The sequence below is a fragment of the Panthera uncia genome, chromosome B4, assembly GCF_023721935.1.
Source record: "Panthera uncia isolate 11264 chromosome B4, Puncia_PCG_1.0, whole genome shotgun sequence".
Classification (NCBI taxonomy): domain Eukaryota; kingdom Metazoa; phylum Chordata; class Mammalia; order Carnivora; family Felidae; genus Panthera; species Panthera uncia.
Genome location: NC_064809.1, coordinates 25,832,132 through 25,847,806, shown reverse-complemented (window position 1 = coordinate 25,847,806; position 15,675 = coordinate 25,832,132). Strand labels below are relative to the sequence as shown.

The 15,675-nt window shown below is 45.0% G+C and overlaps 1 long non-coding RNA gene across 2 annotated transcripts; it reads left to right on the top strand.

Annotated features, from left to right (window-relative positions):
• The first annotated feature begins 550 nt into the window (after nt 1-550).
• LOC125920033 (uncharacterized) lies at nt 551-6,513 on the top strand. Of its 2 annotated transcripts, XR_007456922.1 has the most exons (4): nt 551-830; nt 1,125-1,231; nt 2,766-2,942; nt 6,399-6,513. It is a non-coding gene; the product is annotated as an uncharacterized LOC125920033 (long non-coding RNA). The 2 variants fall into 2 exon arrangements; XR_007456921.1 differs by having other exon boundaries at nt 551-1,231.
• Nucleotides 6,514-15,675: the final 9,162 nt, after the last annotated feature.

Sequence of the window (15,675 nt, the reverse complement as noted above, 5' to 3'; positions counted from 1 at the left end):
AAAAACTCAAATCTCCAGGAAAAGGCATATGAATTACTTGTTTAGTTCTACAAAACGAAACAAAACAAGAAAATGTGTTAACTCTTGATTAAGAAATCAAAACAATACTTCATTGTTAGTATGAAAACAATCTAGAAAATGGTACAGTAAGAAAGCATTAGCCATCAAGTTAGCTATTAAACAGCTTCCTTTCCCGGTCCCCACTCAGCTCCAGAGGAGAGGTCATTAACTTAAGGGGCTAAATTCACATTAATTAAGCTTAACTGCCCTTGACCAGTTGGATAGTTAATCTGTAAAACATGCAGCTGCTTTTGGGTATATAGATACATTGATCGAGAGAGAGACAGAGAGAGAGAGACAGAGAGAGAGATCTAAGCTATTATCTATTTATAGATACATATCTACATGCACATACATAATTATGGACAGTTCTTTCTTTAATGTTTCTGTTGCTTCAACCAGACTGCATTACCAGCATGCGTCATTAGTGGACAAATACATAATGATGAAGCGTTTCCTTTCCCATGTGCAGTGTTTTTCATGTTGCAGAAAACTGAAATAAAACCAGAGCATCAGCCTTGTAAATGGAAGCGCTCCCCATGAGCGGGGGCGGACTTTCCCACTGCGGAAGCTCCGTGTCTGGAATCCCTAACCCTACGCTGCCAAGCAAGCTCAAGTTGAGAGCCCCCCGCCGACCACGAGAGAGCCTGACAAAGGAATAGCGACCGTTAATCACTGTTCCGTGTCCACTCCGACCTCCCAGTTCGCTTCATGATTCCTCCTCCGGCCACCTGCCGCCAAGCACTCGGACCAGATCACTCTGGCAACTGGTGAATGCCCTCTGCTCAGATAAGAGGACTGGTTTTCCCCTGCGCTCTCTCTACGGGGCTGCTTCACAAACAGCGGGCGGCTGGGAATGGGCCTGCTTGCAGCGCTGGGCTGGCCGGATCCGCTGGGCCCCCCTCGCCCCTACACCCACAGGGCTCAGGAATAGGTCGCTAAGGCCTTGGCATTGCTCACACTGAAGACGCGGCCCCGGGACGAGCTGGGGCACAGATCGCGCCACCTATCTGAGTCACAGTGAGGACGGGGCTGCTTCCGTTTAATAACTTACCTTCCCACAGGCCTGCGACAATGTCCCAGAGATGGTGGGGCTTTTCTCCCTCGGGCCCAGTAACTATCTTCACTCCGGCTGTCTGGGCAGGCACGTCCACCTACAAGAGAATGACAGGTGTGTTTCGGGTTTGGGTTTGGGTTGTGAAGTTAAAGCGGGAGGAGAAAAGAGGAGAAAGAAGTCGCATCCGTGTATGTGACCTGAATGGGCAAGTGCGAAGTTGGGGGAAGACTGGAGGAGGCCATCAGCAGTGCCCCCCCCCCCCCGCCCACATGCCCCCCAGAGGGACCGGAGATTGGGAGATCCCACCAACCATGCCCCACTCACTTTGCTGCGTCTGCATCTGAAGGTGCGCGGGAGCTGGGGAGACCGCTGTGTTCTTGTGGCCTAACTGGTCTCAGAGGCTGTCACAGTCGCCACGGTGACTGACGGTCACAAAGTCCCAGGCAGGCCAACGGCAGAGTCCACATGCACCCATTTTACTCCCACCTTCTACAGAACACTGAGCCGTAGAGAAGAGCTTTCCTAGCGGCTTCCTCCACCCATCTTGTCTTTCTCTTCCTGTAAGATGGCTTCCCCGTGGCACCCCCCCATACTCCGACGGTTCTGCTACAGCGTGAGCCCATGCTCGACAAAAACATTGGGATTTGGACGTCTGTTCGCTGCCTGCACGTGTAGAGTCAGATGAACAGATTTTCCTGGAGTCAATGATGTGGACACTCAATCTGGAAGCTAAAGGAAACACTCTGTTCCGGGGCTTGTCCAGTCCCGACAGTAGACAGGGGTCTCCTAGTTTACATGAGGAGAACAGATACATAGGTGCAGACTCCCCCAGGGACCAGGCTGGCTCCCTCCTCGCCGTCTGCCCAGCCTGAGAGGACAGGGCTTATTGGGAGATGTTCCACGCTTGAACCATAACTTGTCCTCCCCAGGCCTTGGGACCTTTGAGCTGACCCCTCCCTAACACTTACAGTCACCTCCCAGGGGGAGCAGAAAACAGGCATTTGGGTGCAGAGTCTAGAGGCACACACACCACAGCCAAAAATAATGTACCCAGAATGGCCAGGGGCACATCTGTTCTCAATTAAAAATATATCTGCAAGCCAGAGATCTTGATTTCAAACAGACCCAATGGTACAAAAAAGAACTTTTAGCACATAAGATCTAGTACATAATAATACGGGATATAAGGTTTTGTTAGAACAAATAAGTGTTAACTACATATATTACATATTACACACATATTTTATATATAATATATATACTGTGTGTGTGTGTATATATATATATATACATACATATGTGTATATATATATGTGTGTGTGTGTGTATATATATATGTGTGTGTGCGTGTGTGTGTATATATATATATATATATACTAGAAAACGTTTTTGTATCATACAAATACACTGAAGCAGGTAATAAGTACTTACTGTCATTTTGTGTCGATCATAAAATTCTACACGTACCTGAAAATTAAAAAAAAATTTCATAACATTACACTCTGTTAAAGACTAAACCTAATTCAAACTTTATCCAATCTAACCACACCAAAAAAAAATACAAATTTGCATTGCACATTTCTTTACGAGATCTTCAAAGCCGTCATTATAAAAATCATAGTTAATCAAAATTCCTGTTGGTCTACAGAGCAGCATGGCAAAATGACATAGGAAGATCTGTAATTTCATCCAACAAAACCAGAGGAAAGAGCGATGGAATGAGAATTTGGAAAGATCCTGCAGTATTATCTATTCTTTCTACAGGTTTTCCTTTAAATTCTTTCAAATTCTCTTCAAGCTCGTACATCTGGACTTTTTCTAAACAGTAAGTCAGTCTCGTTTCTTAGCATTTATGAGATATTCACAACATGAAAGAGGGGCGTATTTGATCCATTTTCTCCTGTCTGTGTTATGTAAATTTGTTTCCATGACAACACCAGCTGCTCAGTCATATCATCACCCCCAACAATGCCATGACCCACAGCAAGCCATCATTCAATGTTTAAGTAGATGACCATTTACAAAGAAATCTTTTGGGGACTATTCTGCTGTTTGGATGTGTCTAGTATTTATATTGCCGGAGAAATGGTTTTCTCTGTATTTGGTAGTTTAGTGGCAGAGGGCCATCAGGGGGCTCTGGGCCCTGGAAATCGTTCCTAATGTCTTAACATGGTCAGTCCAGTCGAGCTGGCTTCCTAGGGGTCGTTCCGACCACAGTGTGACTCTCCCAGCCCCCAGTGTCCACGCGAATACACACAGACAGACACATTCATCACAGGGAAACATTCTTGAGGCTCTGTGGCAACTAAAGCTTCATTTGTTAAAGATTAATCCAAGGCTGAAGCAAAAATACTCAATAAGGGGGTTATTAAATTTTCTTATTAAATGTAATCAGGGAGCTTTGTTGTCTGAATGTCAGGTTAAAGCCATGACTGGGAAACTTTCTTCTGAAGACAAAAAAGCACAGTGTTATGACTACAATCATATATCAACATACTCTGTCACTTGCACTTGAGAGTTCTTTAATCTTAATGAAAAGTATCAAGTGTTGAGTGTGCATTTTACAGCTTACGCGGAGCCATAAGCCAAGGGAGCTTGTCCAGTATTTCAGAAATGCCCTTCACTGCTAAGCCATTGACTCGGCACTAGGGTTTGACGGGAGGGTGACGGGCCATTATCCCCTTGTCAGGCAAGACTCCTGCCGGGGTCCCCTTCCTGCCGGTTCTGGATCTTTCAGCTAGAAGACATATTACACTCAGAGACATTTCAGAATGAGTTCATGTTAATCACAGACAATCAAGTACCTCATAGATCATCTGTCCAGACCATTTATTTTTATAAATAAGAAGCTCAACACCCAGAAAAGTAAGAGGAATTCTCAAAATAACGCTGAGCTCAAATCCGAAATCAGGTTCCCGAATACCGGCCCACTACAGGAAATGGGGGGTGGAGGAGGGTTGGGGCGGGGGGGGGAACATGGACACCAAAGGGCAGGCCTATGCTTCCCAAACTGGGGCAGTGATGTCTTCAGACACATTCCCCACATGGAGGCTTTGACCATGAACGCATCAGAGTGGCGAGCTGGACCATTCTTCACGCTGAGGATGAACACACTGAGCAGGTAACAGAAAGGTGGGCTCAGCAAGGAATCAAACTACCCACCACGAAAGGGAGAAAGCCAATTGGGCCCCATGTTTCTTGAGAACAGGCCCAGTGATGCCAAGAGAAGCCAGAAATCCAAGATTATTTCACGTCAAGTCTCCCAATTTCTTTATGCTGGCACCCTATTGAAACTATTTTTTAGGAAGCATGTCTACAGAACAGATTGATCTCTGAGATCTACAGCTTTCAAGTTCTGTCCCAAAGCAGTTAATAACAGACGCTTTTCTTTTTCAGACAACCATGTGAACCCTGCTGGGTGACTCTATTCATTCGGTCACGTAGTATTAACTGTCTACTGTATCTATCCATCAAGGTCCAGTTAAATTCAGCTCTCGGCCTCCTCCACACCTGTGCCCAAGAAGTGAGACTTTGTAGGGAAAAAATAGTCAACCATGAGCCACCAGTGTCACTTCATTTTAATTCCGCGGCCACACAGCTCAAATGAGTCCTTAAAACTGCCTGTCAGTCTCTCGGGGGCACCTGTTTCAAATGTTCTTCCTTTTCAGACCCCCAATGCCCACCCCCCTGCCCCCGCTCTGCTCACCTGCAAGCCAAGGCCTTGCTGCTGAGGACCTTGAGGCCCTCCCACCAGCACCTCACCCCCTGAGGTTCTGACCTCTGCTGCCCGTCTTCAGCGGGTGAGCTGCTCTTTGCCCTTCTTAAGGCCCCTCCCCTTAGGCTCAGGGCCTCCCACAACTGCCCTTTATTTCTTCTTCATTCATTATTTCCCCTTCTCTACTGGATCCTTTCCATCAGCATACAAATATGCTGCAATGTTTGCTGTCTTGAAAATAACCAAAATCGGGGTGTCTGGGTGGCTCTGTCGATTAAGCGATTAAGCGTCTGACTTTGGCTCAGGTCACGATCTCACGGTTTGTGAGTTCGAGCCCTGAGAACAGCTCTGGGCTGACAGCTTGGAGCCTGGAGCCTGCTTTGTATTCTGTGTCTCCCTCTCTCTCTGCCCTTCCCCCTCCCCCAAAATAAATAAACATTTAAGTAAAACAAAATAAAATAAAATAACAAAAACAAAAACTCCCTTACCTTCAAACCCCTTCCAACTGCATTCTCATATTTCTGTTCCCCTTCATAACAGAACGTCTCGAAAGAATTGCCTATATTCTCCTCTCTCGTGCTCTCCTGAATCTGTCTCATTTAGACTCAATTCCTTACCACTCCACAGGAAACCGCCCTTGTCAAGGTTGACGATGACCTCCACGCAGACAACTTGAGTGGTCAACGCCCTCATCTTCCCACTTAGGTCACCAGTGCTGGGCGCACTGGGACAGTCCCCTTTCCCGAACGCTTTGCTCATTTGGCTTAGGAGACGCCATTCTTTTTCATTCCTCCTCCTACCTCTCAGTCCCCTTTGAGGGCTCCCCTCTCCCTTCTTGACTTCATGACAGCGGTTCTCAACGCCACTTGCGCATGAGAACCACTTGGGCTGTGTCCACACAATTCCGATCCCTGGGCCCTACACTAGATGCTCGAGCCAGGAGCCCTGAGAGGAAGGCCTCGATATCACTGTGTGTTTTCAAAAACCTCTGAAGGTGACCGTGGGAAGGACCACTGCTCCGCACATGGCCATGGCTAGCCTAAGGTGCTCAGGCTTCTCTGACCTTCTCCATCCATACCCACCTCTTAGATGATGGATCCCATGCTGGTGACTCTCGGGTATGCCTCTCCACCTTACCTTTCCCCCACACTCATACTTTATATACCTCACTACCTGTTAGGCAACACCTCTCTAAATGAAGAAACAATTCCCAAAAAGTCCTTTGGGCAACAAGAATCCCCATTACTCTAAAAGCCCTTTAAATTTATTTTTTTGCCCACTTCACCTGTTTTTGGCATATGCTCAATACGTGACAGTGACCAGTAAACTGTTCATGGTTCACAGAAGCAAGGTATGAATTCTCTCAGATTGAAATATAATGTAAATGAAATGAACCAGACAATTCTGCAGATAGGATACAAAATGGCGCCTACGACTTACGAGTTAAAGTGAATTCCAGATTAAAATGAAGAATTACATTGCACTGATTCACCGGGAAATGCCAGGGAACAAGCGTGTGTTATTTTGTAACCTGGAACTATGCAAAGAATATTCTTAATGTTTTAGGTCTCATTCAGGAGAAACCCCAAACCAGAAATGTCTTCTTCAATCATCAAAACATAGTAAGCACTGATCCAGGGCTCAGAAGAACTGGTCCGGGTCCGAGCAGTTCCCAGCTTTCGGCAAGTCAAAAACTCGCATTTCTTCTATCTTCTGTAAAAAGCGAGTATGTGTGCACTTCCAACCTTCAGGGGTTTTGTGTGGTTGAACTGAGTATTTTTGGTAATACTCCTCTGAAGATTATTCAAAATGATGTTACATTTATTATAATTGTACAACTTCATGCTCTATTTAATAACCAATTATTTTAAATAATGCTGTGTTAACAATTTATCACAGAGACCTAGGAAAAGAAATCTAAAAATTTGGAATGTCTCATATTTAAGGTTCCAATTTTCCCCACCATAATCACAAGGGTGATTTTGCAATAAGCCCATGTCCAAGGTCATAAGACTACCAAGAAATTCCTTAAAGTTGGTCATTTCAAGTTCATTTTAAAGTATCTTCCTTCTGCTATGTATTATTATTATTATTTTAATTCTATAGATTCTTTTTGAAAGAAGTCCAATTAGGCAAAGTTATTCCTGCCTTACACCTACCAAATCATTGTGAAAACTACTTGTCAAAGTTTTTAGCAAATTCAGGTTTTCATTAATTTTTTTTTATTTTTTTTTTTTTAACGTTTATTTTTGAGTCAGAGAGAGACGGAGCATGAACGGGGGAGGGGCAGAGAGAGAGGGAGACACAGAATCGGAAGCAAGCTCCAGGCTCTGAGCCATCAGCCCAGAGCCCGACGCGGGGCTCGAACTCACGGACCGGACCGCGAGATCGTGACCTGAGCTGAAGTCAGAGGCCCAACCGACTGAGCCACCCAGGCGCCCCTAAATTTTTAAATAATCTTTAAGAAACACTTTTGTTTCAAGATGTAGTGAAAATTTCAATGATGCTCATCTTTGGACCACATCTAGGTCCAGAATTACCTGATTCCAGTCAGACTCCATGACTTTTAGGTTATATATCCTGTAGCTAGCTTTATGCTCTATTTCTGGGTGATACCATTTATTCTTCAAATTAACTGTTTGACCTGGACATTTAATCCTCAGTTGCTATTATAGGAAACCCAGTGAAGATCAACCATATTTAAGAACTGATTTTTTTTTTTTTTTAACTAGGCTTCACATCCAGTGCGGAGCCCATTAAAGGGCTTGAACTCAAGACCCTGAGATCAAGACCTGAGCTGAGATCAAGAGTCAGACGCTCAACTGACTGAGCCACCCAGGCGCCCCGAAATATCTGGATTTTTTAATGAAGAAAATAAAACATGTCCCTCGCAATTTCTTGGAAACTCGGTATCTGTTAATTCATGCCTCCAAGTAATCCTGACATTTTAACATTGTTTCACAGTTCAAAGTGAGAATTAGCCAGAATAATGAATCTATTACCCAAGTCTCCTCACAAACTCAAGTTTGGTTTTACAATAGAGACACTGAATGCTTCTGTCTGATCTCTCTCTTCCTTGTGGTTCCACAGGGCGTCCCCATATTTCAAACATGTCTGGCCCTAATGAATTTTTTTCTTATTATGGCCACAATCTATTGTGGTGTCAGATTCACACCAGCTTTGAGGGCTTTGTGGTTCTCTTTTCAGCTTCAGTCCCTTGCAGTTTCTGGAGTGTTGACTGAGGGCACAAAATAACTGGTCTGGACAGATCTGCAATACTACCGTGGTATAAACCAGATTAAACATTCAAAACAACTCCTTTCTTCTCTTGATCACTGAAGCAAAGGAAGCCTAATATGGTGAAGGATTTTTTTTTTTTTTTTTATCTGTAAGTCAACTTAAAACAAATGCACACCATCTTGAGAACAGACCTCCCCAGAACTTCCCAGGTCGAGGGCAGCCAGGGCCTCATCATTGTTAGTGTTGAGGTCACTGCTTGGGGCTATGTTTTCATAATTTATCAAGAAATTAACCAGCTGGGAAATACCCTCACAAGGGAAGATCTCCATGGTCTGCTCAGAGTCTGAAAATCCCCATAACCCTTCAAGGTAACATCATCTATATGATTTTGTTACAAGAAAAGGGTAAACTGACTTCTAGGTCACAGAGAGTCACACGAGCACCGCAATTTAATTTCTCCATTTCCAGATTTCTGTTTAAAAATTCTATGCCTTGGGGCACCCGGGTGGCTTGGTTGGTTGAGCGTCCAACTCTTGATTTCCGCTCAGGTCTTGGTCTTGAGGTTCGGAGGTCGACCCTGCGTCAGGCACTGCACACACAGTGCAGAGACTGGTTAGGATTATCTCTCTCCCTCTCTCTCTGCCCATGCCCCATTCGCATTCTGTGTGTGTGTGTGTGTGTGTGTGTGTGTGTGTGTGTCTGTCTCCCTCTCTCTCTCAAAAATAAATAAATAAACATTAAAAAAAAAAAAAAGCCACATCTATACCAGGCATTCTGGAAAGGAAGAAAGGGTTGTATACTATACAACATTTCCTCTTCCAATGACATTGTGTACTTTCTGTGTGGCGATTGGACTTGTTCTGTGGGAGTCTGATGCCTGTCCTACTAAGGACACAGGGTACAAACCCAGCGTAAAGTGAGCTCCTCCCTGAAGGGAGGAGACATTCCAAGACTGGGGAGGAGAAATAAAATGGATCCCGGAAGATTCTTCTGAGAGAAGGAGCCCCTCTGTTGTTCCGGGTGTCGATCTTTTAGTTCTCTACTTGGAACAATTTCTTTTTTAAGGTTTTATTTATTTATTTTAAGAGAGAGAGAAAGAGAGCCTGAAGCAGGGGAGGGACAGAGAGAGAAAGAGAGAGGGAGAATCCCAAGAAGGCTCCATGCTGTCAGCGCAGAGCCCCATGTGGGGCTGGATCTCATGAACCGCGAGATCAAGACCTGAGCGGAAATCAAGAGTCCGACGCTCAACCGACTGAGCCACCCAGGCGCCCCTGAGCAATCTTTCAGTGCATGAGTGTCCCTCCTGGAGGTAGACTCAAAGATGCCCACTGTCCTGAGAGGCCAGGAGAAAAGCTCTGTGGGGAGACAACCGTGTGGAAACATCAATCTGAAGGTAACATCATATTATTTTATGAACCAGATTATTTGATTTGATGTCCATCTTTCCATCTGTACCCTTTCTATTGCCTCTTAGCATTTATTTGAACTCTGAGTTAAGTGCTTAGCTTGGACTGATGCCAAGGTTGCCAAGGTGCCCAAGGCCCTAAAATCAAGTCTACAAGTCCTGTCATTTTTGTCCTCAGGAAAAATGTCCCTATTTAGAAACTCCAGGATCTGTCTGGCGCCTGGGTGGCTCAGTCAGTTAAACGTCCAACTTTGGCTCAGGATGACCTCACAGTTCACGAGTTCAAGCCCCACGTTGGGCTCTGTGCTGACAGCTCAGAGCCTGGTGCCTGCTTAGGATTCTATGTTTCCCTTTCTCTCTCTCTGCCCCCCGTCTCAAAAATAAATAAACATTTTAAAATATTTTTTTAAAAAAGAAAGAAACCCTGGGTATCTCAGTTTTGTTACTAGCAGAGTTTAGTGGGCAATGCTACCACTTTTGGTAAGGTCAAGGTGCAAGAACTACAGGTTAAGAACATGCTACTTGGATTTGATTCAACTTCTACAGGTAAGAAATTGTTGTGGAGCCTGAAGGTTTGCAAGGAAGCTCCTCCAAGCAGAAAGACAGAAGGGTGGTGGGACCCTGGACCATCAGGCAGCAGCCCTCTGGGGAGCTCGGCAACCGGCAAAAGGCAAAGGAAAAAGTCCTGGTGTGGAGGGCACACCAAGCTGAGAAGCAGACACAAGAAAGGTCCCCAGGCCTGATGGAGGCACAGACCCAAAGAAGCAGCACAGAAGGCAAAGTTTCATTGCTGAGGCTGACTGCAGCTCTGGAGCCAACCTCAGGCTTCTAGAGAGCTAGACAGATAACGGACATTCACATCCAGTGCTACACAGTAAGGCGGCTCCTCTGGAGAAGGCGATTCCTCTGCGTTCTGATAGTTTGAGCCTTTTCTGTACACAAAGCATACATTACTTTTGACATTAAAAACAAGAACAAAAACAAAACACCAGAAAAGAGGAAGGAAGGAAAATGGAAGGAAGGAAGGTAAGAAAGAAAGAAAAAGAAAGAAAGAAAGAAAGAAAGAAAGAAAGAAAGAAAGAGAGAAAGAGAGAAAGAAAGAAAGAAAGAAAGAAAGAAAGAAAGAAAGAAAGAAAGAAAAGGATTGGGGATGGGAAGGAGGAAGGAGGAAAGGAGGGACTCTGGTATGTTCACCTCAGTTTCCCAATAAGGCAAGAGAACTCTCCATACATTCTCCTTTGCATTTACCAGCATCCCAGAGGCATAGCAGGGATGGATGGTGTCCTCATGGAGCAGTGATGGTGGCCAGGTGGGCAGTTATCGAGAGCACTTGAGGAAGATGGAATAACACCCCCTCACTGACGTGAAATTCCTAAAGACCGTGAAGGTTGGCGGGTTGGCCTGATGGACACATACTTGCCTAATCTCTTCCCAGAAGGCAGGACAGATATTTGTGTTTTGACCTGAGAAGATGGCCTCACCATTACCGCCCTCCTGTCTCTCCCCACCCGTTGCCAGAGGAAAATAATTTTTTCTAACTCGTCAAAGAAAAGATAGACACATTGCATTTCCATTTAATGTATCTAAGGGAGAAATAGAAATAGAAATAAAACCCACAAGGCAAATGCTCATCTATTGGTTCACAGCAGAGTTGAAAGAGAAGGTGAGGATGTTCCGTTCACCTTGAACAATCCCCATACCCCTGACTTTGCAGGTGTGAACTCACTTTCCAACTTCTTAAGTACTCACTGGGAACTAGGCATGCTGTCTGATGCTGGAAACACCAAAATGAAAAGATGAGGGATCCATCTCTCCTCACCAGGAGTTTAAACAATTGGAATGTTTACATTTGCTGATGCAGAATGGGGTGCAAACAATGGACACACGAGGAATGAAGTGTGTAAGTAAGCCTGAGAATTCAGGAGGATTCTCTACACCGAGACTCACCTTCCATCCCATTATTTCTGAGCGGAAATTGCTTTCTTTAGCTCGGGCCCAACTTCCGTTGCTATCACGGCTCACTCGTTACCTGAATTTGGCCACTATTAAAAATAAGCTGCCTTGAAAGCACAGAGTCACAATGAAAGAAAATATTCCATCTATCCTTTTTTTCTCTAGCTCTTCTTCTCTTGCCTTCTCCACACCAGTGCCCTTTAGTGAAACAGTCATGAGCAGGGTCCATCCCACACCCAAAAAGAAAGCTAAAACCAGCTATCAAGTGCGTCTCCTCAGTGGCCGGCAGTTTTGATTCATTCAAACTTTAATTCCGAGTAGGTGACCTACCATCCCAATTTTCTCCGGACTGAAGGGTCTGCCAGGACTCAAGACTCTCCGTGTTAAAACCAGGATGGCCCTGAGCAAACCAGGACTACTAGTCACCCTGAATCGGCTGGGCAGCAATGTTTTCTTGTGATCCGGAGGCTCGTGCCAGCCTTCCATAAGGACGCTAACTTGCGTTCATGATTTCAGAAGCAATCATCTCAAATCACTGCTTTATCAAATCAGGTTCGTGGCCACAAGAGGGCAAAACGGCAATCTGGTCTGCACTCCCTTGACTCCCTTCCACCGTTTTAAATTATGGCCAAAGTAAAAAAGAAATCAAGCCCCTCCGAGCCAGGTTCTAACCAAATCTGATTCAACCTCTCAAAGAACAACACTTAAAACCAAGAAATAGACAAACCTGTAGGCTGGGGATCAAAGAGGAAGAGCAAACATTCCTTGTATTGCCTGCACAATCTCCACCCAACAGGGTCTCAGGGATGTCCAGTAAGTGGCTTAACCAGGGACCGCCTCCTTTACACCAGGTCCTTTGGGCTTATCTGCTGTTTTGAATTAAATACAAAATAACCGTTGTAGATCTTACTGTTTGTGTCTTAAAAGTCAACCATTAGAACTTACTGATTGCCTATAGGGGACTAAAAAGTCCCTTTGACTGGAAGAGAAATACCTCTATGCTCAAAATGGCTCCAGATACGGGATACGACTCTTGTCTTCAACCATTGGCCACCCTTGTTGAAACAAGACTGTATCATCCAGGAAGCCCATCCCAGGAGGGAAGTTAGAGTCTCCCATATTTCTCTTAGGTATTTAAGGACGTCCAAGTACACAGCCCTCAGCAATTCTTCAGAATATCTTCAGATTCTCTGATTCTGAAGTCCCTTGGGAGAGAAGACAGGCAAGGTGAGCAAAAGGGTCAGGGAGAAAGCTCTGAATCCCACACACTAACAGGGTGTGGTTCATTATGGCACCACTCATCCCCCTTTAGCTTCCCAGGGCTGGGTGGTTATTGGCAATTGCAGTTCACGGCAACTGGAAATACTAAAGCTTGCCATGAGGAACATGGAAAATGCTGAACTTCAGAAGGGCCCTAAATGGGGATCTTCTCAGCGTGGAGAAAAAAAACAGAAGACGACGTAAGTCTTAGTGAGGTCTGTGTGCCCTTTGTAGTCATCACAAGAGCACTGACTAGGGTAGAAAAAGAAGCTGATGGGGGCGAGGGATCAGAGATTGAATGCAGTCCCATCCCCCTCCGGCCAGCAGTACCTATCTTCTGAACGCTCCCTTCGGAAACATCTAAATGCCCATCATAGAAAAATACACTTGCATTGTTGAACCATGGGGAAAAGTCACAGCTTGGTGGTCTTGGCTTCTCACACTTTCCAATCCTTCTGTTCCCCCAAAATGATAGCCACTGGCAGGGCATGTAAATGAATGCCCCCCTCCCAGGACACCGCCACAATGGGTGGAGCCATCAGCCCAGAGAGAGGCTTCTGCCTGGTGCAAGGGCTAATTAGGACACACGGTCCTCAGTGCTTCTGTGGTGTGGGTTGGCCTGTGGATGGATTTTCCACTCGATCTTTAATTTTTTTCTCTTCACATTTTCCACACTGCACTAAAATTACTCTCCAGAAAAGCATTTCTCTTTCCTTTTGCCACTTCACAGCCTGTCCCATTAGAGGATTTTCAGGAAGGACTAGCTGGTACCTGTAAAAATATCCACTGACTTTTACGAGTGGAACATCACAAGAAAATCCTATTTTCTTTTCTCCTCCTGTCCCTTGCCTGCTACCCACTCAACTCATAAACTCCGTAAAAGGATTTCAACATTTCTTGTCGTTTTCCTTTTTTTTTTTTTTCTTCTACGTTTTTTTTTTCTTGTTTGGGGAAAATTTATTTCGAGAAAAATTTGTATTTCCAGTACCTGTAGCTGACTTCCAAAAACAGACAAGAAAGTTCACAGTGAGATGCCCCAGTCTGCCTTGTGTTAACAACCCAAATATGTGTGTGTGCGTGTGTTTGCATTGCTCAAGAAGTTACATGTCAGGGCCTTTTTTATTGTTTTTGTTTGTTTGGTTTTATGGGTGTGTGCTCGGGTATGTGTGTTTGTGTGTAAAAACTATTTCCCCACCAGGTTATTTTTTGACTCTTTTTTTATTACAAAAACGAATACATTCATGATGGAATATTCAGAGATATCAAAATAGAAAAAACAATTTTCACCAAGGTAAAAGCCAAAGGCCACCAATATTACTGTTTTAGCATATTTTTCCATTATCCGACCGCCTACAGTTATTTTTTTACATGCTGTTTTAGAGGTTCACCAACTTACTTCAAATGTTCCCTTCCCTGAGAAATCTTTCCTAAGCCTTTCATGGCCCCGGAGTCAGCTTCCCTTGTGATCCCACCTATCACATCAAATGACAAAGATTCTCTGTGTACACATTTGTGCCTTGCACTGTACTGAGCCCTCCTGTTTAGCAGGGACTTTCTTTCCCTTGCCCTGATTGCTCTGGGATCTGGCGCCTAGCAGTACGTTCAACAGTCAGAGCGAATATCGATTTGCACAATCTCTGTGCTAGAGCCGGTTACCAGGGACTGAGCCGAGGGGACCTGAGGGAAGCCGGCCATGGGTTGTGTGTGTGTGTGTTGAAAAAGAGCAGGGACAAGGGGATAGGATAAAAGGACTTGAAGAAGAGCGATGCCCAGACCCAGTGTCACCAGTCCAGTGGGGGACATTGGAGGTTTCATTCAGGCATCATGCTTTCCCTGGATGCTATGCAGGAGAAGATTAGAGCTGCCTCCCCGATGTGGAAGCAGTGGTCACTTACGAAGCTGAGGGTGGCTCGGGCTAGAACTGAGAGAAAAAAAGGAGAAGAGAAGTGAACAGACTCAGATGTACTTTGGAGCTGGACTAAGTGGGAAGTTCTGACAAACGGACTCTGAGGGTAGGTGAAGAACCTCGTTGGTCATCCACGTCTCTGGACAGGAGCAAATGCGTGGATGAAGGTGTGACTGATGGAGATGGAGAAGACAAGGTGGCAGTTAATTGAAGTGGCAAGACTGGAGAGGTCATCCTGGGACATACGAAATTTGAGATGCGTCTGAAATGGCAACATATAGCAGGCAGTTCGATGCATGAGCCTGGAGTTCAGAGAGCCAGTCTGAGTTGAGGCTATAAATTCCGGAATCGCCAGCAAATAAATGTTATTTAAAGCTATGGGCCAAGTTGAGACCACCCACGGAGAGCGTGGCAAGAGAAGAGAGGACATGGGCACAGGGTTTCGGTGAGCTGGGGGAGGGGGAGGAGCCAAAAGGAAGTCCTGGCAAGGAGATAACTGGTGAGAGAGTGCAGCTTGATGAGTGTTTTTTCACTTCTTTACCAGAAAAGTTTTCTGTAAATAAGCCATGAATAAAGACACTCTACATACCAGTGCTTACCAAACACTGAGAAAAATAAGGCCAGTGTCTCAAATATTCTATTTAAATTTCTCACCTGCTGTTTATTCTGCTTCTGTTCTTTCTATGGGTTTAAAGTTAAAATGCTCCCTTTTCTGTTTGAAGGAGTCCTGATTGTTTTCCCACCAGTCCATTCCTTGATGAATACTGTTCATCTCTTTCTGTTGTTCAGGTCATTTTAAATGTATCTCTGTCCCCTCCACTTAAGTAGATTTCCCCCACGCTTGCCCCTACTATTTTGTTACTGAACTCTGTTCATGTGTTCCATCAGCCTTGAGAAACCTCTCAGATCTGTGGAACACAAGACCACCACTCAAAGTGACATAAACAAGAAAGAAGCGTCTTAGCTCATACAGCAGGCTCTCTCATGGCAGAGCCTTTCCAGAATTGCTTTCTTCAAAGATATGGCAGCCTCAAGGACACAGCCCCTTCCATCTTCCTGCTTTGCTGACCACAGTATGT